The sequence below is a fragment of the Sceloporus occidentalis genome, unplaced genomic scaffold, assembly GCF_023333645.1.
Source record: "Sceloporus occidentalis isolate IW3139 unplaced genomic scaffold, rSceOcc1.0.p SCAF_3, whole genome shotgun sequence".
NCBI lineage: Eukaryota > Metazoa > Chordata > Lepidosauria > Squamata > Phrynosomatidae > Sceloporus > Sceloporus occidentalis.
The window spans coordinates 101,490,526-101,518,370 of record NW_028316983.1 but is presented as its reverse complement, the minus strand read 5'-3'; the positions used below and the strand labels follow the sequence as shown (position 1 = coordinate 101,518,370).

The 27,845-nt window shown below is 40.7% G+C and overlaps 1 long non-coding RNA gene across 1 annotated transcript in view; it reads right to left on the bottom strand.

The window, feature by feature from the left end:
• Window positions 1-26,382, bottom strand: part of LOC149316492 (uncharacterized) — a 70,238-nt gene extending 43,856 nt beyond the window's left edge. Inside the window, exon 1 of the long non-coding RNA XR_016280497.1 lies at window positions 26,213-26,382. This is a non-coding gene — a long non-coding RNA (uncharacterized LOC149316492). The remainder of the gene's footprint in view (window positions 1-26,212) is intronic.
• Window positions 26,383-27,845: the final 1,463 nt, after the last annotated feature.

Genomic DNA, 27,845 nt, shown 5'->3' with positions numbered 1-27,845 from the left:
CTTCAGTTCCTCAGTATGTATACCTTTGTAAACAAAACTTGTACCTCTCATACCTGCTATTAAAACCTGTTTGAATCAAGAAAGCAACTTCTTTCAGCATTCCATTCAGGTCATTATCACCAATTGACTATATGCAGAGAGGCCTTCCAAAGACTCTTTGCTTTTATTGAGTTATCTGCCCCAAAATGTATTGGTACACTTCCATATAAATATGATTGGTGCACTCTAAGCAATGTTTTGACTATTCTATTTACATATTTTTAAATTTAAAAAATGGTTATGATTTTAAGAATCTTCAAATGGTGGGAGGCTTGAAGTGAAGGTCATGTAGGTCAGACAAACAATTTTTGTACTCTTTTGTTTTTCTTCCTTTCTCTACATGTATCTAATTCAAATACTGGAAAAATTATTTTTCTAAAATTCCATGAAAGTCACACTGCAACTGCCAAAGAAGAGGAAAATGCTGCAGAATACTTCCGAAGAGAACAGTAACATTTTGTTTTCTATTCTGAGGTTAACAGCTAAGAGAATGGAGCAAGTCTATCTTACTCATATATATGAGGGCCGAGATTGATTGATTGATCTATCAATCGATAGACAGACAGACACTGCCAGCATCTCCACTTCTTTTTTGGCCCTCATTTACTACATTTACCATGGACACAACAGTAGGTAACAGCCAACACCTGAATAACACAGCAGGTGTTAAACTGTATAATTTTAGATTTATAGGAGGCCTGTTGCAGACAGCAACTGGGGAGATCACACTCCTGTTACATGTTCTCACTATAATTTCATAATCATTCATTTTCTTTTTAAAGTACAATTAAATTGTTTCACCATTTTAGGCCCCAAAATATGATGTACTAAAGCAGCGGCTCTCAACCTGTGGGTAGCGACCCCTTTGGGGGTCAAATGACTTTTTCACAGGGGTCGCCTAAGACCATCGGAAAACACATATTTCCTATGGTCTTAAGAACTGAGACACCGCAATTATTATGGTTGGAGGTCACCACAACAAAAGGAACTGTATTAAAGGGTCATGATATTAGGGAAGTTGAGAATCACTGTATTAGAGGAATGTGAGCAAGTTACAGTGTGCTTATCTACTGCCATAAAAAAAAAAAACCTCTCCCATTCCTATTCATGTAATATCAGTAATACACTTTTGATATATGTATTTTCCATGAAGGAATTTTCTTGATATTTTTTTTTAAATGGACCTTTGCAAATCACAATTTACTGGTAGTATCACATGGATAACTGAAATTCTATATTTTCAGTGCAAATATTCATACAAGATATGCATGCTGTGTTTCCCTCTCTGTGGATTTTAAGAATGGGTCATACATTCTGTTCTATATACTATCCTCTTTCCAAGCAGAAATTTCCATTCCCTCGTCAAATAGTAATTTTCTAACTTATTTTTTTTACTGACTTTCATAGGGTTGATTTAGCCTTCAGGGTGAAACAAAACATTCTGTAATCTTTTTTTTTTCCCCATCTCAGTAAAAGGATAGCTAAAATTACCAACAGATGACATGATTCAGCATCTTTTTTTTAAATACCAAAGGAAATGCATCTAAAATATTTCAATGCTCATATTAGATCACCACTTCCAGAATATACATTATATGCTTTTTAGATCTAGTGAAATACTGAGAAATAAATTAATATGGAGGGAAATAAACAAACATTTGCTGACAGTTTCGGAACAGACATAGAAGACAAAGGTAGCAATGGTTTTTCACAGTGTGCAGAAACATATTCCTTCTGATTTATTTTTTTCCTTTTGAAAGCCTCGTATGGACTCTCTCTCCCTCCTCCTCTAATGGCACAAAATATCTCAAATAGCGGAGAGTCATTTTGATCTCACGGGAAGACATTATACAAGATCGCAATGGGAAAGGCCTCCAGAATTAGATCTCTCTTCCCATATAGGTTTGTTCCCTGCTGTACATTTTCTAGCAGTTTGACTAGCCTTGTTCTCCACTTTTAAAATGTGGGAAAAATAAGTTTTCTTGTGGAGAAAATTTGACTACTGGATTGTGCCCACTTACTGGTAGTCAGCTCCATTGTTCCCTTTTGAAATTTGACTTCTCTGTTGTGCGGAACCGGGCCACCTCTCCCCACCCTCATTCCAGGACTGCAGTGGAAAGGGAAAGCTGTACTTAAATTAGCAGTGAAATTTATGATTAGCACATATAAAATGTTTTCATTTTATTGGAACATGGGGATCTAATCAGGGTTTTACTGCGTGAGTTTCTTTAACCCAGTATCTACATTCATTTCTCTCTCTCTTGCTCTTTTTCTCTCTCTGTGTAATTCCATGCCCACCCACATAGTCTCCTTTAATTGGTTTTTCTAACAACTCAATTCCTGATGCTCAAAGCAATTTCCTTGCTCAGCTCTCAGCTACCATGACCTTTCCCCCATTTTATCTCCTTTCATATCCCAATATATACCTTTCCTTGACCTTTGCTTTCACTGTTAGACAGACAAAAAACCTCCTTCTCCTTGAACTGATGCTTCTCTCTCTCTCTGGGATTGCCCTGAATCAAATTTTCCAAATACACCCACAAAGAGAGGTGTCCTTCAACACCCGTTTCCCCATTCAGACACCCCCTCAAATCTCTCGTCTCCAAAGAAACCTTTCACTGGGACCCTCTGAGCACTGACTGCTTTATCACACTAGTGGGCAAATGGGATTTAAATGAGAGTTAAACCAGAGAAAACCAGGAAACGTCATGTGATAAACTTCAGGCATTTCCTGGTTTTCTCTAGTTTAACTCTCGTTTAAATCCTGTTTGCCTGCTAGTGTGATAAAGCAGTGAGAGTGAATCCAAGGTCTTCCAGATATTGTTGGATGATGAGTGATTGGGGTGATGGAAATTGTAACCCCCAAACACCCCTGCCATAGTTCCCGTCTATATTTGGTGATAATTATTATGTGGCAGAGTTTAGCCACTGGGGACAGGAGTTTCCTGAGAGTGGAGATTTTTAAACAGAGGGGATGGCCATCTGTCAGGAATGCTTTGATTGTGAATTCCTGCATGGCAGGAGGTTGGACTGGATGGCCCTTGTGGTGTCTTCCAACTCTATGATTCTATGATTCAATGATATTCTTTTTATCAGGGTAAGGATGGGTGAACATTGCATTTGCTTTTTGTTTTTTTACTAAAATTCCCAAAATTTTAAATTTCATATTTGCTATGTAAAGCTGTATTGAGATGTGAATCTGAATAAAATAACACCATCATTTTGAGTACTTAAGTCTCAGATGTGTGGGCAGGAATCCCTGAGTTGCCAGCTGTCTGCCACTTCTAGGTTCCAGCCTTCATAGCTTTATGGCAGAGAGGCACAATATGGCAGTCTCCATGCTCCCAGTGACTGTTCTATTGAATGCGATCAGTGCAGATACACAAATTTCTTAATAGTTAGAAAGGAAATATATATATATATATATATATATATATATGAATGAGAATGTTGGAGAAAGTGAAACTAACACATTTTTACATCCTTGTTTCAGAGATACAATAAATGGGTGCTCACATACCATCCTGACTTGCATGTTTTCTAAACTGTCTACAATTTGGCATTGAAAATCAAGATTGAAACCATTTTCTGAAGAAAATGACACAGTTCCTCATAACAAAAGCCTCCAGCTTATTCTAGACCAGCAGTGTGGCCTCAGTGGAATGATTTTCTTGTTTTCAAATCTCTATCAAAGGAAAGAAATAGTAAGAGCAAGTCTATCCCTTTTTGGTACAGGGAAAGAAGGCAGCATTGTCTATAAAGCCTTTAACTCTTCCGAAAGTGGTTGTAAACCCAACTACAGCTGCATCTACACCATAGAACTAATGCAGTTTAACACTACTTTAACAGCCATGGTTCAATACAGTGGAGTTCTGGGATTTGTAATTTTGTGAGATAGCCTTCTTTGTCAGAGAGTTCTAGTGCCACAACAAACTTACAAATCCCAGAATTAAATAGCATTGAGCCATGTCAGTTAAAGCAGTGTCAAGCTACTTTAATTCTGTAGTGTGCCAGCAGCCTATGAGACTGTCCACCATTGCTGCTTATTTCATCCACCAGAGAAATATAGTTTATGAGTAGAACTGCTGGTATAAAAAAAAAAATCCAAAGAAACTATTGAGTCAAATGATCTTACATGACAAGGCTGAATATGGTTAGCTTACCCATTAAAAAAGAGGAATGCCTTCAGAACAGATACTTAGAATTCTAGACAAAGAATGCAGTGAGCAGAGAAATTAACTTTTCCTAATACAATGGAAATGGAAGGGCAGCAGAGACAGGGTCTAGCTAGTTAAAATCAAGTAAGATATCAATTAAACTGGAATTTTTCTAACGAAAGGAGCAACTTAATTACATTTATTTTTTTATCAAAAGTGATTGACTTAAGATGGAATTTCAGCATAACTTGGTTCCAGAATTAAGGTATTAATGAAGCTATTAATTAAATGACAGAAAGTACCAAAAGCCAACTGATTTTACAACTCCCATTTGGTTCTTTTCCCAAAGCCCATTTCTCCTGAATTATTGCAAAGCATTTTGCTTTTTTTTTAAGCCCTCAAGATTTCAGAATTAGAATGTTTTTGTTCATATGATTCTTTAGTTAATTCTAAGGTTAAAAGATTTTAAGTCACTAAGTAGCATGGAGACTTTGGAAGAGGATGTCCTCTATATCAGATGACTCATAGAGGCTCCTCATCTGTTGCAGAAAGCTGGATTTTGAAACTCTTAACCCTGGGACTTTTGCAAGGATCCATATGGGAACCAATAAGCTAAAGAAATGGTGAGGGTAAGGAGTGTAAGTTAACTGGATATTTTTGCTGAATAATGAATAACTAAACATATTAATCCTTTTCAGAACAAGGGTGCAGCCAATGTGGGAATGACTTAGAAGAAGGAACCTCTCCATAAAACACTAGAAGTGGTTCCAGCAGCCAGTTTGAATGGGAAGCAGGGATTCATTCTTTTGTGCTTCTGCAGAAGTACCACAAAAAGAAATCCCAGGAAAGACAGACCGTCCATTTAAAATTGCCATGCTTTCAGTCTGCATGCACAAGACGTAGAAAGGCTACTATCATGTAAAAGGAGAGTCCAGTTACAAGAACACAGTGTGGGAAGGGTTTAAAAATACACAATTTTGCTATCATGTCTTGCATGTGTTGTATATAACAATGGTGCAAAAAGCTTGGAGAAAAGGCAGCATGCTAATTGGAGAATTCGTTGAGTTGTAATTCAAAGAAATAATCTCTCCAAGCTGTGGAATAAATTGAACACAGTGATAGATAACCAAATTCTGTATTTTATAATGTTCCATCTTTATGTAAAGATACTGACCTCCTTTAGGGAAAAAAATATAACTTTTTGGGAGATATTTGTTAATTTCAAAAGATATTTAGGATCTGATGTCATAATAATTTTAGAGAGGACCAACATAAAATCTCTTTAATGTAGCCCAAGGGATATCCTACACTCTCTTGGATGCTTTATTGCACAAACAAGCTACACAGAGAAGGGGTTTGTATTAGTGGCGTATGGGATATGAAGGCATAGCCTGGATAATTTTTTTCCAGTTGTGGACTGAAAGAATGGGACTCCTGAAAATAGCGAGAGCAATAAATGTTTGAAGGTACTGGTCTGTAAGATGTGGGCATTGTTTTAAGACATGACAGCAAAACATACAGTGCAAAAACATCATGCAGAATCCATATTTCATTATGGCTCAATGGAAGTAGAAAGAATGAAGCTACAGACCATAACTATGGCTATCAGTGAGTTTACCTTGCACTGGATAGTAGTGTCCAAAATATACCTCTGTGGATGATAAGCTCAGTAAAGCTAGTCAAATTAAAAACAAACAAACAAACAAACAAACAAACAAACAAATAACTGTGGGCTTCTGGCACTAGACCTTCTCTAGAGGGTAACCAAAGGTATCCAAAGTATTTTACAAATTGGATACTTCGAGTGGTCTTTACTAAATACTACTGAATGGATTGGATTTAACACAGCCTTTCCCATTTGGAATCACAAATGCTCCTTGGATATTTCAAAGGAAGATGATAGATCTCCTCAGAGACATGAGAGGAATGACTGGGTTTTTAGAACCATGACATCCCGATACCTGACACATTGACAGCAGACCATGACAAAACATTGGCCACCATCTTAAATGGGAGCTATGAATCCGTGCATACACTAACTAGGAAAAATATTTTTTTCACCAAGATGAAACAGAGTTCTTTGCACAAGTATTCACATAACAAAGGCAAAGACATACTTAGAGGACACAAATGTCATCAGAATCTATCAAGGTAACTGTCTCAACTATCTAACTAAATATATACAAAACCTCTCAAAAGTGACTGCCTTTACTATGATAAAGGTCATGAAATGCTTTATGATGTCCGTAAGCCAACATTGGTTGGTACAATGCAATGAGTTGTGTAGGGAGTGGAGTTTTATAACAGTCCATTCCAGAATGGATGCCAGTTATATATTTTTTTTCCATAACTCAAACTGAAGTAGAAAAAAATACTATGCAGAAAAAGAGGGTGTTGCTAGTATTTGGAAGTGCAGCCTTTTTAATGGTTAACCATGTGATCTGTCTTCTTTGCAACTCCTCATAAAAGATGAAGCTCTTAGTGGTCTTGATGCAAAGAATGACCGGGACCAAGTACCATTATAATGCCAGTGTTTTCTAATAATAGAAATGAGATTCAGTTCAATAGCTAATGATTCAGAAAAAAATTGTTTCTAGTTAAAGATGCTACCCCATGGATATCCAGAAATTCAGAAAGTCTTACACTGAATTAGATCAAGATTGTCTAAATATCTTAGCAATTACTCAAAGATAACTAGAAAATATGTTGCTTATCATGGAGAACTGGGTTAACTAGAATATCTAATAATATAGAGAAACCATACTGTTGTACAACAATCTACAAGGAAATGCAGTCATTGATTTATTATCTACAAAAGGTATCAAGTCTAGCCAAATTCCCCATTGACCCCAAGCAGACATAAATAAAATCTTATAGGATACAACACAGAACACCATATCCTACTTTTACTGCAGGACAAATAGATATACCCAATGGAAGGACTTCTTGCCCTCACATGTTTCTACTCAACGCAGCTTGGAAAATGTTGGGTAGTCAGATCTGTGTAACTCTGAAGATCAACACTATTTGGTTATCATGAGCTACTAGTCTAACTACTTTCAGATATTTCCCTGCTTTGCAATGTTGCGGAACAATTAAAGAATAATTTTGTGAAGTCGAAGGCTTTCATGGCCGGCATCCATAGTTTTTTGTGGGTTTTTCGGGCTATGTGGCCATGTTCTAGAAGACTTTCTCTTCTAGAACATGGCCACATAACCCAAAAAAACCCACAAAAACCTAGAGAATAATTTTGTTTGCTTTAGCATCTCAGACAAAATGTCTGACAATGCAATCCAATTTAGGGCAGGAGGATTCCAGTAATTCTGGACAAGTTTTGACCTTTGCCACGTTATCATTGGCCTTATTATCCTCTAGCAAAAATAACGGAAAGAGAACAGACAGAATGACTCATGCCCTTTTAAGTTGCAGGTCAGTATCACTGATAGCTGCTGGATGTAACCCAATAGAATTGCTAATGACAAGACAAATCAAAAACACATTCCAGCCCTATAGAAGAATCTCATTTCAGATGAGGAATGAGCTGGGGAAATTTCTGGCTTCGGATTACAAAGCTTTAAAAAGGCTATGCACATTTTTATAACCAATACAACTCTGTATGAGAACTACCACATTTAGAGATGGATTTATATCCCACCTGAATAGAGAAAAGGCATAATGGACTCCTGCCACTATACAAGGAAAACAATGAATCCAGAAGACATTCTGTTCAGATCACACCATGAAATACTTAACAGAAATTAATGACATATTGTTCCTATTCCTGTGAAGGTATAATTAGCAAATACCCAAAGAGTACCAAAATGTCCAAGTTCACCTACTGCTTGACTCATCTGTAAAAATGACAAGAATATTACTATTCGCTTGTTCTGGATGACTTATTCAGAAGCCTTAGAGATGAGAGATTCTAAACCTGAATGATCATGTTAAACAATACTGTTTAATTTAATTCTTTCCCTTAGCAAAGGCAGAGTGCGATAGTATGTGGATAGTGTTTATAGTTTATATTTAAATCATTAGGTGGCACTGACTTAGTTATATGTTCTCTAAAGGAAGCACATCCTGTCTGATCATGAAAACTGAACATGGGAGACCACCAATGAATATCAGGTGGTATAGGCTACATTTCAGAGGAAGGAACTGGCAAAACCACTTCTGAATATTCCTTGTCTAAGAAAAACATGAAAAATTTGTGGGGTTCCCATGAATCAACAGCCGACTTGAAGGCACAAACACACACACAGGTGGACAAAGGACTTTTCTATCCTTTTCTTCAAAGAGAGATAATAAGCGCTTGTCTAACTTCCTTAGTAATGTATTCCAATGAGAATTTCCTAAACCTTTCTCAAACTTGGTTTGTACTTGACACGTATCCCTTTGAAACTGATGTGGCTTACCTCACATAATGTGCTCAGGAAAAGTGTACAATGCCATTGTAATAATAAAACACATTTTCTTGGAAGCATGTCTTATTGATAGATGAAATGTACCTACAAAGGAGAGTGCTTAACACTGGGAAGAGACAGACTGAGATGACATCTCTGCTAGGATGTGATCTTCTAATAAATGGGGACAATGTGCGTGAGAAGAAATTGAATGGCTCATATATATTTTAATTAAAGGGAAAGTTCAGATTCATGTTAAAAGATCTGAAGATGTATTTCATTTCTCTCTCGGGGATGTTTGCTCAAAATGCAAAGACAAAGGATTATCCACTTGTACAATAAAAGAACACCTTTAGTGTTCCTCCAGGGCTGTGACTCCAGTGAGTAACAACCCCAGCAGACCATGGGAAACCAATCCACTTAAAACATTGTCTCATGCTAAACTAAACTGTGTATATTCTCACTGCACCCTTTCCTGTAGCATTTTTATACATATCTGTCCTCAGGAATGATCCCTAGCATCTAGAAAGCTCTTCCCTTTTACTGCATCAACATGGCTGATGAATTTTGAACATGATACAATTGCAGAGCTATTTCACACACTAACAAACAAGCAAACTAGAGGTCGCAATCAAGGAGCCGCAGTCATGTTCACCCTCTAACAAATATATTTGTGTGAAACATATTTTATTACAGCTATCTGTTGTAGTCACCTTTAAAATGTATGTCTGAAGTGAACATCTTAAAAATGAAAGTGTTTTCATTTTTAAAGCATTCAGCTACTCAAGGCTTTGGATAAAATATGTGATAAGGCTCTTTGTGCTAAGAAACACGCAGAACACATACTGGATTCAGGAATATTAGATAAATTAATATTGTTCTTATCATATTTTGGCTTTACAAATATTCCTGTAGTTAGAAACTAGTTCTCAACTTATGGCTGTTTGGGATGTTATGCATTCAATTTTCCCTTTTTTATGGCTCCTTTGAACAATTCTTATTTGTATTTATTGTTGGCAATATTGTAGAAGGATGGGTATATCAGAACCAACATTATGAGAGGTGTGTGCATGCCTTTGCAATAGGAAGCTTCTTGTTGGTATTTCTACATTTAAATGATCTAATTTAATTTAGTTTGGTAGATAGACAAGGGTTATTTTGCTTGGTTTTTAAATTGTGCTTTATTTAGTGGGCTTTATTCTCAAAGAAGAGGGACAGAAATTGTAGACAATATGTTATAACTGAGTACAGAACTGCATCCTTTAACAATGGAAACATGTGCATGGACTCATGTTCATTTTATGATCATAGGACAGGCAGATTTATCTGTATTTTTTATTTGTATTTCTTGTTCCATGTAGCAAACAGTTCAGATGTGCAAGGAGATGGTTGATCTTCCACTCCCCACCCGCTTAAAATTTTTTGAATCTCTGTCAGAACCAGGAATGTGAAATGTTAATTACAGGAGCAGTTTCAGCATCAAATCTGAACATTTGGTGAAATCAGTGGGAAGGGCTATTGGAGGTGCAAGGGAAGCTGGATTGGCCTCCAAGGAAAAGCTTGCCTTTCCGCCAAGCTTTATTGCTGAGCTGCATATACAAGCTGTTCTTATGACAAATTTGCACTTGGAACGCGTTTAGGCTATTGACTAGTGATTATGGTCAGATCTTGCAGCCTTTGCTGAGGTCAGGGAGAATAGTGACTAAATCAAGATTGAAAAAAATAGAGTTTCAGTATCAAAAGCTGAGAGCAATATGCCCTTATGAAATGAGAGAGAGAGGATAAAGCAATTGCCCAGTTCAATCAGTTTGGCTTAGAAGAGTTTAATCCCACTGAGGTTCATAGGACCAGCTCACCATAAAAGCAAGTTGCACTGAGGTGTAGATATTTTGAAGAACTGCGCAAAAACCTGGACAAATTCTGGAAACATTTGCAAAAGAATTAGCCCTTGCTACCATGACATCTATGCAGAAATTACTTTTAGATTATACTGGTACTTTTATGCCTGTGCTGGTACTTCTAGTACTTTCCATACTGAGCCATAATTTCTTGATGAAATTATTTGCACAGGATGGTTTAATTTTATGAATCTGCTATTTAATCAACACTACCAAGATTTTAAACACTTGAAACTGAATAGGAATACAAATCTTTAGCTTTCTTGAAGGCAGAATAATGTGGGGGGAGCACATACAAAGACTTTTTCTTATTAAGAAATAGAAAAATCATTTTAAAAATGTTGCATGGTGCTGGCAGAATCTAATGCTTAAACAACGTAGTACAGCCCACACCTTATTTCTCTGTATCATATGATAAAGGCCATAATTCTATATGAACCTGTTAGGAGTAATCATGCAAATGAACATAATAACTAAAATTATTTCTGTGCATAAAGCTATTCAAGTATGTAGAAACTATATATTTTGGGGAAGGCACCAGAAAGTTCCATTCAAATAATGTGGTCCTTTTGGGATCTCTTTCAAGAAATAAGTCATGTCACCTTTTAAACCGGTACATTAGAATATATATATTCGAATGTGTAAGGCCATGCCATATTTGTGTTACTCAGAATTAAGCCCCATTGTGTTCAACTGGGGCTTGTGTCTGGGTCAAAATGCACAGGATGCAGCATTAGCTATAGATATGCTTACCAAAGCATCAAAATAACAGAATAATAAACCAGGAGGCACAAGCCATGATAAACGTTACAAACATGACTGTTCAGTTTCAGATATATATATCTATTCTTTCCCTGAAATGTTGGGTTTTGTTGGGCACGTGTTTTTTTTTAAACCAGTCTTTCTAAATAACTCTTTAAGACATTGTCTTCTTTTTATTATACACAATGGTGGTGCTCATTAAAATTGTGTTATATTTTAGTATAACAACCGGGATTATACATTCATTAGGATCTTCACCCTATACAGACTAATATGTGATCTTCAGACTATACAGACTAAGGCTGTAGGAATGGTCCAGTTTTGCTTTTCTGTATGGCACATATATGTGTGCATGTACATATACTGTGTGCACACACAGACACACACATCTCCCCCCAAAATACTGCACTTGGAACCAACCCTTTCTTTTCTTACTAACCTGAAGTTACCAAATTAGGGTGCTCTCAATAATCACATGTTTCAAGGGAGGATTCATAGCTTATTTACTCTAGGGTAATCTTATTGACCTCTACAGGATTAGCTCAGTAAAACTCAATTTCAGCTTCTTTTCATTGTGTATCCAGAGGATTTTCTTTAGTGGCAAAAGCTCCAGAAACAGTGAACAGAGTTAGCTGGTGAGACATGGATTTCAATCCCCATTGAAGACATGGAATGGTTAGGATACTCATTATCTCATGCCCAGATCTACTTTGCAGGGTTACTTTGAAGATAAAATGTGGAAATTATTCCACACAAACCATTCTGAGCTGCTGGAAGGGAGGGGGATATAAATGAAAAAGGGTAAAAATATTTCGTACATTTATACATTTTGCTTTAGTTGGGCATGGGAAAGAATTTGTGTCTGCTGAGTGTATCCAGTATGCCTAGTACAGGGATAGACAAACTGCAGATCCTATGGCTGTTTTTGCATAGAATCATAGAATCATAGAGTTGGAAGAGACCACAAGGTCCATCCAGTCCAACCCCATTCTGCCATGCAGGAAATCCAAATCAAAGCATCCCCAACAGATGGCCATCTAGCCTCTGCTTAAAGACCTCCAAGGAAGGAGACTCCACTACACTCCGGGGGAGTTTGTTCCACTGTCAAATAGCCCTTACTGTCAGGAAGTTCTTCCTAATGTTCTTCCCTTGACCTCACTCAACCCCCTGACTGCCTTTTCTTCTAACCATAAAAGAAAGTGAATTCTTGTTCCTATAAATGTCTAGGACGGGTAATTCACCTTTTCAATAGTTTTCAGCCTGCCCCTCCAGACAATGGTTAACATAACAAATAGTTATTTTTTCAAAACCAGAAGGGAACCCACATGGTTCATAACTTTTAGTAGACCAAGCAGTTCCCGTAAAAATCACGGGAATGAAAATGGCCCCCATACATATCACACTTTTGTCTTGGGACAATAGGATAGTTCAGTCTATCAGGTAGTACTGAAGCCATCTAAGTTTCACTCTGTGTCACCTTTGCTTTGCACTCCAACATTTCTTGGATAATAACAGGTGAGTTATTTATTTCTGTTTATTAAAATGCATGTATCCTATTCTCCCTAGCAGCCAAAATGACAACTGAGCCTAACACTGGGCACATCATGAGACAACAGACATATTAGAAAAGATGATGATGCTTTGTAAAATGGAAGGAAAGGGAAAGGAGGAAAAGACCATGCTACAAGTGGATAGACTAAATCAAGGAAGCCATGGCCCTGAGTCTACAAGTATTTACTAAGGATGATAATAAGAGGGTGTCATGGAAATCTCTCATTTACAGGGTGACCATAGGTTGAAACCAACTTGGCAGCAATTAACAACAATCCCACTCTGCATTCAAAGGGTGAGGTGCAATAAATTAAAACAGGTTTAAAACAATTTAGAGGGGAAATCTTAAGCATCTGATATGATTAAAATAACTCTCAGATCCAGGTTAATCTTTAGAGATGGATAAGGAGACAGACAAGAGATGCGCCCATATATATAATAAATACGTGTGCTTCTCTTTAGCTATGGAAGATCCTGTCTCAGTCTAATGAAGATGCTGTTTATGAACACGGAGAAGCTTGAATACAGTGGTAGATACCCAGTGGAAGAGGGGGACAGGGCAGTTTAGAGGCCTTTGTCTCCTGGTGGAATATCAGATCCCTTCTTAGAAGGTCTTGTTTCCATTTATTAAGACAATAAAATAAATCTCTAGCTGTTTTACTTATGGAATTCATAGGAAAAGATATTTCAGTTGGGTTTTGCCAAATTTCTACATATGACAAGGAAAGAACATTTTAGGATCAAAAATGAGTGGGGGAAGAAGCAACCTCTAAATGTAACAAAATTATTATGTTACAAATCTTACATAACTGTTAGAAAAATACAAATTTAGAATATACACATATAATCTGGGGCATCTCAAATTTATCATTAAGGAACTCAGCAGCTCATAGTCCAACCCTGGTTTCATGTCATCCCAGCTCTTAGTGTTCTGCCTAATTGGTTGTTATTCTGGGCCTTCAAGTCATTTCCGATTTGGCAATTTGTTTCCAGGCACAATTCAAAGTGCTGGTTATGACCTACAAAGCCCTGTGTGGCTCAGATCCTGGACTATATGTTTCTGTGAGCCGTCCTGGGCTCTAAAATCATCAGGAGAGGCCCTTCTCTTAATCCTATCACTATCACAAGCCTGATGGGTGGGGATGTAAGAGAGGGCCTTCTTGGTGGCTTCCCTCTGTGGAACTCCCTTCCTTGTTGTCCTTCTGCAGCAGGCTAAGACCTTTCTGTTCAGACCGGCATTTAAAATATAACGTTTTTAAAGAAGGAGCTGGGTGTTGCATTCTCTTAATGTGTTTAAAACACTTTTATCTTTTTAACCTGTATTTTATTCTCTTAACATGCAATCATTTAATATTGTAATAAATTGATTTGATTTCAGTGTAACAATTTTGTATGTTTTTAACTGTACTGGTTTTTTTTTTAATATTGTAAGCTGCTCTGAGTCCACGTTTTGGGAAAAGAGTTGTTATTATTATTATTATTATTATTATTATTATTGGTGACCCTAAGGTGACCTTGTCACAGGGTTTTCTTGACAAGATTTGTTTAGAGGAGGTTTGCCTTTGCCTTCACCAAGGCTGAGAGACTATGACTTGTCCAAAGTAATAATAAATTTTAAAAAATGCTTGCTAAACATCTAGAGTTGTGTTTTTTTTTTTAAAAAAAATTAAACTTACATAATGTTTTTTAATTGAACCCACTAGGAATCCATTCAAGTTTAGGCTTTTGTTGTTACATGTTTCCCAATGTGAAAGCTCCAATTATCCTTGCCATTAGCACACATAAACACACACATCACATTGTGGGGTTGGGAGCATCATAAATGCAATATTGGGCTCCAAGTACAGAGCAAAAGGGCCTTGAGTAAGTTGTTATGTGACTTTCTAACCTGCCTCACAGGGCCGTTGTGATGAGAAAATGAAATATAAGTCCATAAGTATCTTGTGTGCTTGAGGGGAAAAGTACAAAAATCATCATTCCAGGGAGTATTTATGTGCCTTGCAGTGCTACAGTTCTCAAAGCCTGTTCCCTCTTCCTTAGCATTGTGCCTAGCTGGTAGATCCCAGGAGTGGCTAAGTAATTTGCTCAGGGTATATGTTATACAAGACCATGGGGAGTGTAATTCTAGCTGCCTTTGCACCAGCTAGCATTTCTTGACATTATATATTTCTGAGAAGGCCATATATATCTGCTATTATTAGCCCCACAATGCAGCAATCTCCCAAATAACACTAAGATGTGGAAAAGAAACCCACGGTCATCAAAATGTTAATATGGACAATGATGAAGAGTACAATGAGAATAGGCATTAAAATGTGTCAGCCTCTATCATTACGGTATTGTTCAGCCATTAAAAAACAAAGAACAAAAAACCACCAGCTAACCAAATTAAACAAGGATACCACAGAAAGAAACACAAATTTAAAGGATGCATTTGCCTAAACTTACATATATTGAGAACCAAAGACTCTTTAGCCCCTATGGGATCTATGATAGTCACATAATAAATCAGACAAGCCATATCCATTTGCTATGGCTTCTTGAGGAAATGGAAGCTCAGCATCAGGCCCCTGGTGTGCAAGAGATTCTCTGCTACAGTCTTGGCCAGAGGGAGGCTCTGACTAATACAATGCTAACCATTCCTTTCGAATCTGGGTTCACTTTCAAATTATGTGCATGCCTATTTTACTATTATTGACAAACCGATTTAGCTAGCGATCCTAGACACACTTACCTGAGAGCGAGCCCCACTAAACATCATGAAACTTACTTCTGAGTAAAATATAGCAAACTCACCAAAAGGCACAACATATATTATACAAATTTGTGATGTTCACAAGCTTCTTTATCAAGCATGATAATTAACAAATCATTTTAGGAGGGAAAATGTGATGAAGGACCCTAAAATGACTTTTAACATCCATCCTTGATGAGGAAGTCTGTGAGTTTCAAAAGCGTGTGTACTGAATTTTGTGCCTTTCGGTTGTGCTAAAAAGGTATTGCCAATATATATATTTTGCTGCATGGCCGACACCCAGATATATATTATTTCTGAGCACCAATGCATAGGTTTGTACTTGGGTTTAACACTACCAGACATCATCTAAAAATATTATCATTTTACATAAATGCAATAATGTTCATTACAAGAAGCATATTCAAAGAAACGAAGGAGAAATGGCAAAATATATTGCATACTGTAGACATTATAGGGTGTAATAAGGGATGGAAAGGTTTGTCTTTAAGCACCATTTTTTTCCCAAGCTTACCCTTTCTAATGGGTGAGAGGGAAGAAGCATCATTAGGCTTTTAACAATACATTTTAGGAAAGAAAAGACTTCGATCTGGCTACATAAATCTGGGAAATAATGAAAGGCAGCTGGAATAAAGGATCTCATTGAAATTATAAGGTGCAATGGGCCATCCTTTTAGGGGGGGTGGGGAGGGAGTTCACAATTTGCAGTTTTTCTAATAAGAGTATTGGACCTCATATAGATTTTGGATTTCTCTTTATGGCCAACACAGCTGCCACTGCTGCATGTATTATTTAACGTAATCCTCATCTGTGGAGATTTCCATTGCTGCCACAGTGGGAATGAACTGGGCCTCTTCTGGGCCACGTTCCTTATGCCAATATTGGCATTTCCTTCTCTATGTATTTTTATATGGTGAATAATTCCCTCCCTTTTCTCACTGACAGATTCCTAGCACAAAAGAGAAGGAGAACCACTTTGTAAAGGGTGTGGGGTTGGACAATGATGTTCCATTTTTTGTGTGTAACTACAAGGGAGGTAACAAAAGAGAGCTATGTGTGCCAGAGACAGGAGGGAGAGGAGGAAGGCGGGTTCCTCTATAAGAGATTGCTAATGTGTCTGGCAACATGAAATCCTCCCACCTTTCAGCTATCACTCTCTCCTCCTCCCAGTGTTATGTGGCCCATTCTCTCTCTGAATGTCCTCCCAGATATAATTTGCCTTCGCCTCATATTTCTGGATCTCCAGCTGAGGGGCAAACAAATTAGAACATCAAATGTTATTTTGGATTGCTTTGGTGTTCACTGCTTCTATTCCACACAGCAGAGACTCCTACTGCATTATTATATATTGTGTTACTGTACCACTGAATGATTTAAGCACATCCCAACCATAACCAAGCTTAACTACATCTATCTGCACTTGCTCACATCTGTCCCTAGTTTTTTTCTGTCTCTGCCTTACCTTTTTTAAGTTGCTAAGAGTATTTAGAAAACTATTACTATTTAGATTTAGAAAACTTTTATTAGTGTTACGGCATCACCCTTTTGCAGCCTGGTACCTTCCAGATGTCTTGGATGATAACTTTCTAATATAGGGGTCTGCCCAAATTTTAGTATCTTGGAGGAGGGTTTCCTTTTGGTCCCTCCACCATTTTGACTATGTCTGGTGAGACTTTGTCTGGATTTGAGAGTTTAATTAATTAATTTAGGGGCCGAACAGTCAGGCCAAAATAAAGCTGCTTCAGGTCACTTTGGAGGTATGCTGTTTAAATGATGCATGTGTCCTAAGAGGCCAGAAGCTATGCCAAAGCCATGCTCCAATCCTAAGGACTGGAGCGCAGCTTTGACGCAGCTTCTGGCCTCCTAAGATGTGTGTATCATTTAAACTGCATACCTCCAAAGTGACCTGAAGCAGCTTTATTTTGGCCTGTCTGTTCAGGCCCTTAGTCACAAATAGAAGTACATAATATTTGTTTAAGGCCTGAGACAGACGGGCAGAAAGGAGTGTGGTGGCGGTGATACTCAGGTTCTGAACCATGCAGCAACCTCACGGTCTGGAACCCTAGTATGTAATGGCAGCGGCCTGATGGCGGCATCCCATCCACATGGGCACCCCATCTTGAAGTAAGGGACATGCAGAGTCCGCACATCGCTGCTCATCCATTACGTCATGAGTGCGCCATTGGAGCATTCGTGATGTCCACCCGGCAACTGAAAAAGAACCAGTTTTTTCTGGGTTCTTTTTATTCCAGAGGGATGCCACGCGGTTTGGTGGCTGTGGCATCCCTCTGGAGGGAAACAGGCCGCTGCCAGCCCACCCTTTTGGGGCAGTCTGTCCCGGGCCTAAGATAAATGAAAAAATACTTAATTCATACTTAGGTCAAAGGGTAGGAGGAAATGAGAAGTCACTTTTAATAGTTATGATTGTGCCTTATGTTAGTTTTGTATTTGTGGTTGCGTGTTGTTTGTGTGTTGTTTTTGTTTTCTTTCTTTTTTTATTGAAATTTGTTTTTAATACATAAAATATTAACAAAGACGTTTTTTTAATATATATATATATAAACTATGTCCAGTGAGAATTTGGGGAGAGAGTCTTCTCAGTGGCTGATCCCAGGGAGTCTTCATTGCCCCCCTCTCTGCTCTTTTTCCACCAGTAGGCAAAGGCCTGCTTATTTAAACCTGCCTTCAGTTTTGAACCAGATGGGATAGTGCAAAAGGGGTGCTGGCTCTTAATATGTAATACAGTGGGTCTGTGTTATACACAGGATAACAAAATCCGTGGATGCTCAAGTCCCATTAAATATAATGGCATAGCAAAATGATGTTCCTTATATAAAATAGAAAATCAAGGTTTGCTATTTGGAATTTATACTTTTTTTCTGAATGTTTTCAAATCATGGATGCTTGAATCTGTGGATAAGAAATCCATGGATAAGAAGGGCCAACTGTAGTTTTTAATGTGTGTTTTAATCATGTTTCCAAGTGAATTGTTGTTTAATATTTTTTTGAAAAATTTATTGCAGACTATTTTAGCTATTTTGTTCTCATGCACAGTGGCTGCATATGAAAGAAAAGTGGGCAATTGGTTAATTATTTAATTAATGTGTTCTGTCAGAGGATGTTGGAAGTGGCTGTCCAACATATCCAGATGACAGCAGGCTGAGGAAGGATGTGATTTGTCAATAATGATTTGATTTGCATCCAAATGAAGGAGGGGTATCATGACACATTTTGAAGTAAGATATGTTGCTGAGGGCACACAAAGATGCATTGTCATTGAACAGTCCTCATCTATTCCTCCCTCAATCCACAGTGTAAAATTACCAAACTGGACCACTGACTCTCTGGGCCTGAACAGACAGGCCAAAATAAAGCTGCTTCCAGTCACTTTGGAGATATGCTTTTTAAATGACAAACATGTCTTAAGAGGCCAGAAGCTGAGCTCTGGTCCTTAGGACTGGAGCGTGGCTTTGGCATGGCTTCCAGCCTCTTAGGATGCATGCAGCATTTAAACAGCATACCTCCAAAGTGACCCGAAGCAGCTTTATTTTGGCCTGCTTGTTTGGGCCCTCAGTTATCTAGGAGCTTCCATCCTTAGTGTACTGTTTGCGTATGATTACCCTGACTCCCCAAGTTGTGCCATAACAATAAAATAAGAACCAGCACAATGCTGTGCATGCCATAGCATATACTTTGTTCCTCCCTGCCATACACATGCTACATATATATTTATTCAGGAATAACACCACTGTAAAGTGACCTTTATTTGATGGCTTATTGAGTCACTTCCAGCAATCCTTGCAAACACTGAAATTCTAGGTGTGTCTCCTGAGAAGCCCCATTGAGATCAAAGGGGCTTACTCCTTGGTAAGTGTGGAGAGCATTGCAATCTACGCTTGAGAAAGTAATGAAATCTTTGGGGATACAACAAGGAGGAGGATAGATTAAAGGGTCACTACATTTTATTGGTTGTCTGCCTAATGATCATCCCAAAAGACACCCCTTGGTGAAGAATGAGGGGCAGTTCCATCACACTACATTTGTTCTTCAGCCACACAGACAATGTCCACTACGGAGAGACTATTATGAAAATACAAAGTTACTAAAGGAAATCTGAAATTGAAAGTCACAGGAGTGCAGCCTGGAGACCCTGAACTCCATTTCTGCTCTTTTCCACACCACCTCCATCTTCTAATATGGAGAACTCTTTAAGCTTCTTGGTTGTTGTTGTTATTTTGTAAATGGAAGGAAAAACAAGAATGACTATGGGAGCTTTTGTAATCAATGGCTATGGATCTCTTTTTGGAAAACTATCTTCACCTTTCAGTTCTAAGTGAAATCTGTCCAGTTTCTTTGATGTCACTGGGTTTGACTGGTGTTCGATTTAAAAAATGTCTAGCGGATATGGTTGCCACGTTACGGACCTGAGGGTATAAGAGCAGGTTATTATTCACTCAAGATATAAAATCAATATGGAAGAAGGAGAGGATGAGCACTCACAATATTTAGACACTGCCCCTTATCCCCTTGGACCATATATGTGTGTGTGTCAAAGGATGAATCTTCTTGGCTGATGCCGCACTGCAAAACTAATGCAGTTTGATTCAATTGAATCCTGGGATTTCCACTTTCTTGTGGCACCAGACCTCTCTGACAGAGAAGGCAAAATATTCCCACAAAAACTACAAATCCTAGAATTCTATAGCGTTGAGCTATGGCAGTTAAAGCGGGGCTAAACTGCATTAATTCTGCAGTGCAGATGCTGTAATGCTGGTACTGGAGAAGAGACAACTACTCCCCAGTCTTCTGCTTTTTCCTCCACTTTTTTCCTTTTCTTTCAGTTTGAATGTTCTCTGGATTTGATCAAACTACTCCCTCAATTCTTTCTGAAACGCTTCTGACTCAAGAATCTTATTTTGCTCAGATTCATTTTTTTTTTAATGGCAAAAAAGGCTGTGTCAGATCTTCCAGATCTTGCTACCCTCTCCTGCCCTTCCACCACTGGCCCTGCATCACGCAACCTTAAATAGTAAAAAGAAAACCCAATACTAATAATGCCAAAAGGAAATTTGTATGTAGAAAGATCTTGTAGCACCTTTGAGACTCCCTAAAAGAAAGAGGCTGGCAGCAGGAGCTTTCCTAGACTCGTCTACTTCATCAGATGCATTTGGTGGAGTGGGAAGCCAGGGACAGATATACATATGCCATTGGTATGTGAGGATGTCAATTCAAATTGCAAATATTTTGTGTATGGAAGTGAAGCTGCAATTTGAATTGACATTATCTCTCACAGTAATGGCATATGTAGGTCTGTGCCAGGCTTCCACTCCACCAAATGCATCTGAGGAAGCAGGCTGAAGTCTAGGGAAGCTCCTGCTGACAACTTCTTTCTTTCAGTGAGTCTCAAAGGTGCCACAAGATCTCTCTGCATACTGATTCTGCAGACTAACATGGCTATATTTTTAAACTCTACCAAAAAAGGAAATTTGGAAGCGCCTGAAAGTGCCACTAGCATTTTGGAGTCAATTGTTTTCCTTCACTTACTATGTGGTGTAGTGGCTTGAGCGTTGGACTATGACTCTGGAGACTAGGGTTCAAATCAAATCCTGACTCAGCCATGGAAAAACCTTGGGTGACCTTGGGCAAGGCACACCCTCTCAGCCTCAGAGGAAGGCAATGGCAACCCCCCCACCCCCTTTGAAGACACTTGCCAATAAAAACCGGTGTTATGGTTTGCCAGGAGGTGACTTGAAGGCACACAACAACAACAACAACAACAACAACACTTACAAAGCCCAGGCATACAAATTACCATTGGAGCTCCTTCCTATGCATCTCTACAACACTTTGGCTGGAGGAAATGGAGCAAAGGCCTATTATGTTTGCTCATGCTTGCAAGGGAGCAAGTAGAGTAAGCCCTCCACATTCAAGCATCAATGGCTTGAAAATATTTTACATTTAAATTTTATAATTATATAATTTATATATTGTATGATAATTATATTATAATTTTCAATATAAAATATTTATATTCATTATAAAAATATTTACATAGCAATATTACAGTGTGTGTGTGTATATATATATGTGTGTGTGTGTGTATCTCTCTCTCTCTCTCTCTCTCTCTATATATATATATATATATATATGCATATGTGTGTGTGTGTATTTATATATATACATCCCAAAAAGCAAACCTTGGTTTTGCCATTTTTTTTACAAGGAACACCATTTCACAATCTCTTGTACTTGATGGGACTTGACCATCCACGGATTTTTGGCATCCACTGGGATCCTGGAACCAAACCCCAGTGGATACCAAGGACCTACTCTAAATTCATGGTATAGGGATGAATAGAAGAGGTAGCAGATGATCCTGGAAGCTAAACAGGTTCAGCCTAAGGCTAATGCTAGGAGGGGAGAATGTCAGCCAGGGGCTGTAGTCTACATTTGAGAGAAAGGAACTGGGAAAACCTCCTCTTGAGTATCCCTTGCCTAAGAAAAACCCTGTGAATCAACAGAGTAGTAGAAGGCACCTCACCTCAACGCAATCCTAGAGACGATCAGAAAGGCTGAAGAAGTTTAACACGTTGGCCACCAGTCCAATAAAAAAAAAATCCACCCATCACTTCTCCATCTTGCTCTCTTTTTGCAAAGGGGATTTACAAAGTTCCTGCATGGCTCTTGTGGTCTCTTCCAACTCTATGATTCTATGATTTGCTTTCTAAAGCATGTCTATTTTAAAGCCACAGCAGTCTGGGAGATCAATGATGGAAACAAGGATGAACGAAGCAGCCACACTCAACAGATGTATCTTTTATGCATTAAAGGGAAGGAAGGAGGCAAAGGGAACCTTAGCATCTACAACTGAAAGACAGCCCTGTTCCCCCAAAATGCCATAAGAATAATAGTCATAATGGCCTCTCTTGTGTCTGGATTTAGGTATCCCTCTCCAGGCATCAACTCTTGTTGTCTCTTACCCTACTTAACTTTTAGCCATAGGTTGCCAAAGGCTACGGTTGGCCTCTGTGTTGGTTAGGCCCAACTAGAGGAGATCTATTCAATTCATTGCTGAAGGGGGAAAGTCAACACAGAGGTAAATCCCACAGATTCAAGGGGTCTACTCAAGCCCAGAACTAACACCACGGTTATTCTGGTTGTTGTTGCTGTTGTTGTTATGCTGGGGGGGAAAATCAATCCACCCAAGTCAGGGAACTATATCTATGAAACAGCCTGAAAACTTGGTAGCCCCCAATAAATGTAATGTGAATGTGAAGCAAATCTGTGCATGTTTCCTCGGAAGTAAATCCCTGGCTATTGAGACAGGCCTTTCTCCTTGGAAAGGACGATATATATATATGTGTGTGTGTGTGATTACATCCTTCATCTGTAATGCCAATCCACTCAAATTCAGGGACTGTGGCGTTTGCTGCAACGCATTAGGGTGGGTAGGCAGTAGAGCTCAATGGTTTCAGCGGATGAGGAGGGGACGCTGGAGCTCTTTGGGACTGAAAATCCCAATCGGATTTGCTGTGTGTCTTTGTGTGTCTCTGCAGAACCATTCAGGAAAGACTCAGACAGAGAACCTCATCTATATCTCATCCATACAGTGCCCTGAATCTGTATTGATGGATTGGTTTGTTTTTTAAAAAAATCTTGTGAGCCGCCTTGACTCCCTTTTGGGGAGAAAGGCGGCCTAAAAATTAAATGAATGAATAAATGAATAAGAGTCGGGAAGATCCAATTAACATCCAAACAAGGAAGCCAGCGTGACTTCGAAAGCTTGCAACATGTAATTGTGCATTTTGGTTGGTCCAATAAAGGTATCCTTGTTTGGATGTTATTGGGTTTGCTATATGGCCAACACGGCTACCCCTAGATGTCATCGAGAAGATTTTAGAGCAACAGTAGGCCCTTGGATGCAATGAACTTCAGCTCCCATCACTCCCAGCCAGTTGTGATGAGTGTGACATGCATGATGGGAGCTGTAGTCCGATGAAGCCTGGTCGAGGAAGGCCAGACAAGGGTCAGAGAGAGCATGAGGTGGTTTGACTCTGGCCCCCAGGGTCTGATTCCCCCTGCTGGGCCAGAGAAACCCACTGGGGGACACTCTCTCAGCCTCAAGGAAAGGCAATGGCAAAACTGCTCTGAACCAGTCTCTGGAAACAATCAGACTGGTTCAAAGGACGCTTGCCATTGCCTTCTCCTGAGAAAGTGTGACTCGCCTTTCTCTGTCTCCGATCGGGATCTCTCCCTCCGCTCTCGGATTCCTGCTTTCTGTGCTCCCCTAAATCCTCATTCAGGGAAAGGGATAATAATGTCCCCCAACACACACATACTTAGGTGTATATGGAGTGGCAAGGAGGATCCCTTTGGGACAGACTTTCATCCCTAAAGGAAGAGTTCGTAGGTAGACAAACAGACATCATGCGGGAAGGGAATGCCTTTGACTGAGGAGTTGGGCTGGCAAAGTCTTTCTTGGGGGAGATTTCCTGATATCTCTCGACTGTCCTCTTCCATTCCCTGCAGGTCACACTCTCTCAGCCTCAGGACAAACCTCCTCTGAACCAATCTCTGGAAACAAATGAAGGCTTTTGCTTCGACGGGAGGCGGTCGGGGCCGTCTTTCATTGCTGGGAGCGACTGCAAAAGGTCCTGGGGACCTAAGGTCCTTAACACCGAAATATTCCACTTTGAGACCGCTTGAACTGCCCTGGCTCAGGACTAGGCAATCCATTCCTGGGATTGTAGTTGACTGTGGCCCCAGAGATATCCGACAGAGAAGGCTCAATGTCTCAGTACAGTTCCTAGGATTCCCTAGCCTTGAGCCAAGGCAGTTAAAGCGGGTCTCAAACTGGATTATTTCTGCAGTGTGTTTCGGACCTCCCTCTTCAAGAAGCCCCTGTTCGGAATGACTGGGATGGAGAAACCCCAGACTCCTCTGCTCTGGGGTAGGGATAGCCCAGCCTCTCTTGGAACCTCTGTCGTACGGCATGAACAATCCGGTTTGACACTACTTTGGGCTGCCACGGATCAAGGCAACGGAATTCTGGAAATGGTCCTCTGCGGCGGCAATAGAGCTCGCTGCCAGAATCCCACAGCCTTCAAATGGTGTCGAACCGGATTATGGATGCAGTGCCGAAGCAGCCCAAATTGCTCCATCTCTGGGGCAAATCTTGAAAATAAGGCAAATCTTGAAATTAATAAAGATTGTACTTCCAGGTTCGTTCTTGGCTGCTCCTAGGAACAACTCCAAGCCCTCGACTTGAAGAAAGCTGCTGGTGCTCCACCAGAAAATTCTCCCCCCCCCCCAACTGTATTCAGGTTTACTGGACAGGCAGTAAACTCTAAAGGCAGCAGATCGCTTTTGATCCTGGCAGGTAAGCAGGGTCAGCCCTGGTTAGGACTTGGATGGCAGGCGGCCAATAAATACCAATTGCTGTCGGTTATATTTCAGAAGAGAGAGACCTGTCAAAATACCCCTTTGAGTTTTCCTTGCTTAAGAAAAGCCTATGAAGTCGCTGGAGGCTGCATCCAGACTGGAGAAATAACCCAGTTTGGCACCGCTTTAGTAACCGTGGCTCAAGGCTATGGAATTCTGGGAGTTGGAGTTTGTTGTGGGGCCCAGAACAAACTCCAACTCCCAGAATTCCATAGCCTTGAGCCACAGTTACTAAAGCGGTATTAAACCGGGTTAACTCTCCAGTGAGAACGCAGCCGTACTCATCCCACTCCTTTTCAGCCCCTGTCTTTTTTCCAGATTCAAACAAAGCGGAGTCAGACAAACGCGGGAAGCCAACGAGGTGTCTCCTCCTTCCCCTCCAACCTCCATCCCACTAGTCCTCACTGCCATCATCGCTTCCAGTCTCCACCTTTGGGCCACAGATCCCCCAAAACACACCCTTCCCTTCCTCTGAGCTTTTACAGTTGTAAACCGCCTAGAGACTGCTTCGGTGATTTGAAGCGGCACGTAAATGAAATAAATGAAGCTGCTATTCTATACTCCTTGCTGTTCACCAACGGCCGCTGCCAACAACCTCGGCCACCCCTTGGACTCCCCCCCCCCCCCCCATCCTCAAGAAGTGAGCCGACTGATGTGATCAGGAGTAAGGAAAAGGAAGGGGATGGGGAATCCGAATTAAGGTAGAAGCAGGGCAGCCTTGGGAGGCCAAGCGCGGACACAGGACAGGACCTCACGTTTGTGTGTGTGTGTGTGTGTTTCGATCTGTGTGTATGTTTGTGTGAGTGTGTGTGTCTGCATGTTTGTCTCACTGTATGTTAGTGTGTGTGTGTCTGTGTGTTTGTGCGAGTGTGTGTGTCTGCATATTTGTGTGTGTGTGTGTTCGTGTGTATTTATGCATGGTTGTGTGTGTATGGTTGTGTGTGTGCATGTTTATCTGTGTGTGTGTGTGTGTGTGTCTGCATGTTCCTCCGTGTGTGTGTATTGTGTGTGTGTGTGTGTATTTCCTCCCTCCTCCGCAGTCCTAGCGAGGGCAGCTGCCTTGACAGCCCCCTTCCCCGGTTGTCGGAGGCGGCGATTGCGAGGTGCAGCAACACACAACCCAAGGAGAGCAAGAGGGAGAAATGAAAATGTTTAGAAAGGGAGAAAGACAAAAAGGGGGAGCGAAGGAGAAGCGGGTTGCGCTACCTTGGCAACGGGAGCGGTGGAGAGGAGCCCCGGGGATCGGGCCGAGGAGGGTCCAGCCGTCGCCCCCCCTTGGCCCTGCCGCGAGTACTCTCCTCGACTACGCGTATTCTTAAGCAATAACAACGTAATCCGTATTATCCACCCAAGAATACCCGTCACCGAAGAGAGTCGGGAAGCCGATGCCGGAGGCGATGCTGCTGGTGCTGGTGGTGCTGGTGTTGACAGAGGAGCCTGGCGCTTGCCCGCACCGCGAGAATAAATCCACAACGGTATGGTCCGCAGGAAAAGGAGGACGAGGAGGACGAGGAGGAAGGAGAAGAGAGAGGCATCCAAGAGAGAGGCACCGACGACGTCTCCGCTTGGTCTCCCAATCCAGGCTGCGGAGAGACTCCAGGAACCCCTTGAAAAGGAAAGGAGAAGAGCCGGCGTCAGGAAAGAGGAAAGGAATGGGCACCAAGGGTGGCAGCTCCCTCGCCTTTCCCTTCTAGGTGCTAACCCTCTCCCCAGGTTGGTGTGAAGATGGGGCAAGGCAAAGCAACACACACACCCAACCTCTCTCCCCACAAAAAACCAGTAAAGCCCAAGAGCCAACACTTTGGGGCACCATGCCTTGCACGCATGCATACACACCCACACAAACACGAGTTGTCCACAATAAGGTTTCCCCCTGGAAGAGGCACAAACACACACATTCAAACACAAACACACACACAACCGTGTCCTCCCCCTGCTTCCTTCCCACAGCGTTTTCTGGCTCAGCGAAGTCTCCCACCAAAAGCGATTGAGGTGCTGAATGCCACGGGAACTGTCCATGGTGCTGAAGGCGAGAGCAAACCTATATCCAGCACCATGAACCTATATCCAGCACCATGGACAGCGCCTCTACCTCTAAACTGAAGCGCTGAACCCATTCATTCCAACCTGGCCCTGAAGGCGCTGTTGTTGTAAGGACCATGGGTGCCCCTCAGCTCAGGAGGTCTGCATGCAAACCCCATGCTGGCAAACGAGAACTTCTTGCCCTCCCCCCACTCCACCCTTTCTAGCTCTCCTTTCCTTCGTACCTGGAGCCACTTGCCGACTGCTCCTTCATTTGCTCGCCCTCCTAGTCCTCGAGTCCTTCTCCCTGGGTTTGTGTCCCCGGCAGCCGGAATGTGGTCTCTGGAGAGGAGAGGCACAGTTTAAGACACATCAATGGTACCCAGGGGTTTACTGAGGGAAGAAAAATGTGGGGAAGGGTTTCGGAAGGAGGAGGCGATTTGAAAGAGGAACAATTCCAAGCGCCCATGCCAGGATGGTAGTGCCAGCTCCCTAGAAAAAGAAACACTCTCCTCCAAGGGCGCGCCTGCCACCTTCTCCTAGGATCTGTCGAGGAAGAGCGTCCTTGCTCCAGGTCTTTGCCTCGGATGCTCTCACTCAAGGGAGGGAGGAAAAAAATGTTTCCAAAAGGGGCAGGCGGGGGCAAAGGGAAAGGGAGCCCTCGTTGGCCTTTCCCACATGCCCCGCAAAGAGGTGCCAGGAGCTCTCAACGCTTCAGCTTAAAGGTTTACGTTTTTTTTTTCTCCATATCGCCTGATAAACGTGCCAAATCACATCCTAAGGCGACTCTGCTTTACTGTCTGCTCAGGGGTGCATC